General features: G+C 40.8%; 1 pseudogene; it reads left to right on the forward strand.

Moving 5' to 3' along the window:
- The first annotated feature begins 241 nt into the window (after positions 1-241).
- LOC115736586 lies at positions 242-2,524 on the forward strand (annotated as a pseudogene).
- Positions 2,525-5,220: the final 2,696 nt, after the last annotated feature.

Consider the following 5,220-nt stretch of genomic DNA (forward strand, 5'->3'; position numbering starts at 1 on the left):
TGTTTCGCATTTGTGAGCAACTTCTACGGTGGATGGAAAAAAAAAAATGCTTAAGAATCATCCATTCAAGTGAAGAGATTGTAGCAGCCTTAGAACTGTGGTGTCCTCATTACCATAATGCTTGATAATGGATTCTGAACTTTTTTGAAAATTCATATGATCTCCCTGCGCTGCGCTCAAGGACGTGTCGATAACTCTCTCCACGTTAACAAGGTGACGGAAGCGAGAGGTTCCTTCGAGTTCGTCTCCCTCTCTGCCACACTCCGCCAACACAGCTCTCTCTCTCTCTCTCGCGCGCGCGCGCGCGGGGCCTTCTACGCTATCAGGGAGAGAGAAATGGGAGACGGGAAGAAGCCTAAACCAGCCCGTGTGTGGTCCACCGTCAAGCCCTTCGTCAACGGAGGCGCCTCCGGCATGCTCGCCACCTGCGTCATCCAACCCATCGACATGGTCAAGGTAAAGTTTATTCTCGCTCTCTCTGTTCGTGGGTCGTTCCTCATTCAGCTCAAGATGCGTTTGGCCCCGACAATTTGCTTCCTTTCGTCCCTCTCCTTCCTTGCCCTTTCGATTTCGTGCGAGACTTTTTCTTTGTTCAGCTGAAATTGCGTCTTGGAGTGTAGGTGAGGATACAGTTGGGTCAGGGATCAGCTGCTCAGGTGACCAAAAACATGCTTAAGGAGGAGGGTCTTGGTGCTTTCTATAAGGTAATGCTTTTCCGACCTTTTTGAATCTTCAGCATGCCATTTGGAAACGATAGGTCTTTTGAGGAATCTATGCTTTCATGATCGATCTTCATGGAATCTTCACGGGGTTTCTTTCTTCCAGGAAAGAAAAAAATTGGCCTAGATTAATAAGTGGAGTTGTCAAAGAATTACTTATCTGTTGGTCAGCTTCGAGGAATGACCAGTTAAGATAACCAGTGAGTATTGTTGGTTGTTGCCATTGAGAGTCAGCCATGTTTAGCATGAGTATAATGCGGCTTAGCTTTTGCAATGATATATTCAGCTAACGATGCAGTTGGGGATCCTCCGCTGGATGGAACAAGTAAACGCCATTTCTCTCTGAGTTTGTCTAATGTCTAATCTCTGAATTTGATCAGGACTGTCCGCGGGGCTGCTCAGGCAAGCAACGTACACCACAGCTCGACTTGGATCTTTCAAGTGAGTGTCTTTGACATGTCTGAGTGGTTAAGTGACATGCATTTTTGGTTGCATGCTTTTAAGAAATTCTTTGTTTTAATATGGCTTGTTCTTTAGCTGCCACTTGCTTGTTCAGAATTTTTATTTTTTTCAAGACTTTCAACATTAACATGTGAAGTGGACTCATATTGTAGGCTTATGCATGAAAGTTTTCTACTTTGAAAATGTACTTAGTGATGAAATTTTCTACTACAAAATATTCAACAGAATTTTGACAGCCAAAGCAGTTGAAGCCAACGACAGGAAGCCCCTGCCCCTATATCAGAAGGCCTTGTGTGGGTTAACTGCTGGTGCCATTGGAGCTTGTGTTGGCAGCCCTGCTGATTTAGCTCTTATCCGCATGCAAGCCGACGCGACTTTGCCACCTTCTCAGCGCTGAAATTATAAAAACGCTTTCCATGCCCTCTACAGAATATTTTCTGACGAGGGAGTCTTGGCACTCTGAAAAGGTGCCGGCCCTACTGTTGTAAGAGCAATGGCATTGAACATGGGAATGCTTGCCTCTTATGACCAAAGTGTTGAGCTTTTCAGGGATTCTCTGGGTTTCAGTGAAGCTGCAACTGTGTTAGGTGAGATCAACTTGTGACCTACAATTTTTTGCTTGATGTCAAACCTCTGTTGGACGTGAATTATGTGGAGATGCGAGTTTGTTCGAGTCCATAGTCTAAAACATGTGAGTGTTTGCTCTACATTTCTTGGACCAATTATGATTTATGACACTCCTGTCTTCTTATCTCTGAATTGGTAATGTAGAATGGTTGACCTATTTGGCTGAATGCTGAGTTTCTTGAGTCGTGTGTGATTATGACTGGTTACTTTTGCTTCTATGACTTGTTCTTCCTTTGATGCATGATTCGGTCTCATTTAGTGTGGTTGCAGGGGCGAGTACTGTTTCAGGGCTCTTTGCCGCAGCTTGTAGCTTACCTGTCGATTACATAAAAACGCAAATTCAGAAAATGCAACCTGATGCTGAAGGGAAGTATCCATACACCGGCTCTTTCGATTGCGCTCGGAAAACTCTGAAATCGGGTGGACCACTGAGATTTTACACTGGATTTCCCGTTTACTGTGTCAGAATTGCACCTCACGTCATGGTATGCCCTTCCTCCCTCTTTCTCCCAACAAAAAGGAAATAAAACATCAAGAAAGAGACAGATTTAGGAGCAAAGGAATGCTTTCCGGTGATACTATTACAAGAGACTTAATTTTCAGCGGCTTACGATGACTGAATGTTCCTAATTGCAGATGACATGGATATTCCTAAATCAGATTGAAAAGCTGGAAGAGAAGATATGGCTGTAGCAGAATGGGGACGCCAAGTTTCTGATGGAAAAACATTAGTCAATTGAATTTTTTTATCAATGTGATCCCTGAAATTTTTTTAATATATGCTCAATTTAGTTTGGGATAAAGGTGATGTTGATGTTGATGCTGATGCTCAATTTAGTTCTTGGACTATTTGAAAAGGTTAGATGTTATCCTTGAATTTAAATCAATGGAATGATACATCAAATATTTTCATGTAGTTTAGTGACTAGATTGAACATTTACCAAAAATTTAGGTACCACATTAAACAATTTAAAAGTTCAAGAATGAGATTGCACGTTGGACTAAAGTTGAGGACATCAAACAAATCAATAGTTAAAAGACGACATTGCACATTGGATTAAACTTTAGAGATCGCATTAATCAAATTAAACTTCAGGATGATATTGCAGAAAATTTGTCCAAACAGTCCAAAATCTATCGTACATTGATCAATTCAGTCCAAAATTTTTTCGCATTCTGCAATTGCATCCATCCAACAAATTTTAGTCGGAAATTGATGACATAGTCAGCGATGGTCTCACATGGCCTCGATCAACAACGACCAGCATTCATGTAGACATTTTTTAATACATCTTTGATAATTTTAAATAGTCTTTTGAATTTTTTTAATAGTTTTTTTTTCGTTCTTTCTTTTCTTTTTGGCCTGAGGGCGGGCAAGGGTGTTGCGGCCCTTTACAAGTCAATTGCTTGTGAAATTTCAGACAACTATAATTGATTCACAAGTTCCCGCAAAATGAAAATAGATGAAAACTTTTGCACTAGTTTCGTTTGAACAATTTTACTTCGGTGAATGAAACGTTAAATAAATTAATGTATTTAAATACTTGATTTAACCAAAATTACAACAGCCCCCACCACCCCCTCCCCACCCCCCCCTCCAAAAAAAAATGAATAATTGCTCCGACAGAAAACATCAATTGGGTGGAGGTTGCATAGATTTAAATGCTCCACCAATCAATCTCATTTGTCGTTGGTTTACTACAATGCTCATCCAAGTACATTCTAGGCTAGGATACCCGGAATATCAAATCACTGACAAGTGAACAACAAGAAGGAAAACTAAGATGCTCCCTTTATGCAGCATTGAGGATCACAATAGACTTGAAAGCTTTTGGAGAAGAATTGAAGTTAATTAGAAAGAAAATTGGGCGGATTGATTGTATCGGTATATTTCTCACATTTTATCTAGGTGAATATTACCCATACTAAAAGGATTTTTGCTAGAACAAGCTGCTGGTAAGAAAATTGGTTTAGACATTCGACATTGGATGATTGACAAGTACTCGGTTGTATCATTATCTTCAAATGCACAGTTCAAAATATCCAATGGGGTCGGGTATAAAAACTTTGCCACATTGACCTTGGCGGTGGACCTAACAATTATCTACACCAAAAACATGATTTCACCCGTGTTAACGATAAAAGAGTGATTATTTTATTTCTGAGAATAAGAGAAGTACTTATAGGCTTAAGATTAAGCCTAGTACAATTACACTTATACCCCAACTTGCTAATACTCTAACACTCCCCCTCAAGTTGGAGCGTACATATCAAAAAGACCTAACTTATGACAAATATATGAAACTCTTCCACATCGAAGAGGCTTTGTGAAAATGTCTGCTAGTTGCTCTTCAGAACGTGTATGCACCAATTGTATGTCTCCACTGTTCACCTTTTCTCGAACAAAATGACAATCCACCTCTATATGCTTTGTTCGCTCGTGAAACACTGGATTGCTAGCAATATGAATGGCTGATAGATTATCACAACAGAGAGTAGATGATCCGATCATAGGCAATCCAATTTCAGCTAAAAACATACGAACCCATTGGAGTTCACCTGTAACATTAGCCATAGCACGATACTCAGCCTCTGCACTTGATCGGGAAATAACAGATCGCTTCTTACTTTTCCATGACACAAGATTACCACCAAGAAATATGCAGGATCCCGAAGTAGATCTGTGATCCATAGGGCAACCAGCCCAATCCGCATCAGAATATCCTATCACCTCCAAGGACTCAGAATTAGAATAATCGGATATATGAAGATGACCCCGATTATGAAACACAAGTCCTTGACCCGGAGCTCCCTTTAAATATCGAACAATTTGTAATGCAGCTTGCCAATGAGTAGTACGAGGAGAGCTCATAAATTGACTTACCACGCTAACAGCAAATGAAATATCCGGACGAGTAATGGTAAGATAGTTTAACTTGCCCACTAACCGGCGATACTTCTCCGGATCACGAAGAAGTTCTCCGTGTTCATTATCAAGTCTTACTCCGGGATCCATAGGTGTGCCGCCGGGTTTAGCATCATGTAAACCGGCCTCCTTAAGAATATCAAGAGTATATTTTCGTTGGGAGAGAGCAATACTACCATTGGCATATGCAACTTCGATGCCAAGAAAATATCGAAGACAACCTAGATCTTTAGTGCTAAGCTCTTTACGTAGAAATTGCTTGAGTCGTTGTATACCTTCAACATCACTTCCCGTGACAATGATATCATCAACATAAACAACAAGAATAACACATCCTTGTAAAGATGACATACTAAATAGCGAGTGATCCACACTGCACCGATGCATGCCAAAAGAGACAACCGCATCGCTGAAACGACCAAACCATGCACGAGGAGATTGCTTAAGACCATAGAGAGCTTTTCGTAACCCGCACACCTTCTCCC

This window comes from Rhodamnia argentea, chromosome 8 (genome assembly GCF_020921035.1).
Source record: "Rhodamnia argentea isolate NSW1041297 chromosome 8, ASM2092103v1, whole genome shotgun sequence".
Taxonomy (NCBI): Eukaryota; Viridiplantae; Streptophyta; class Magnoliopsida; order Myrtales; family Myrtaceae; genus Rhodamnia; species Rhodamnia argentea.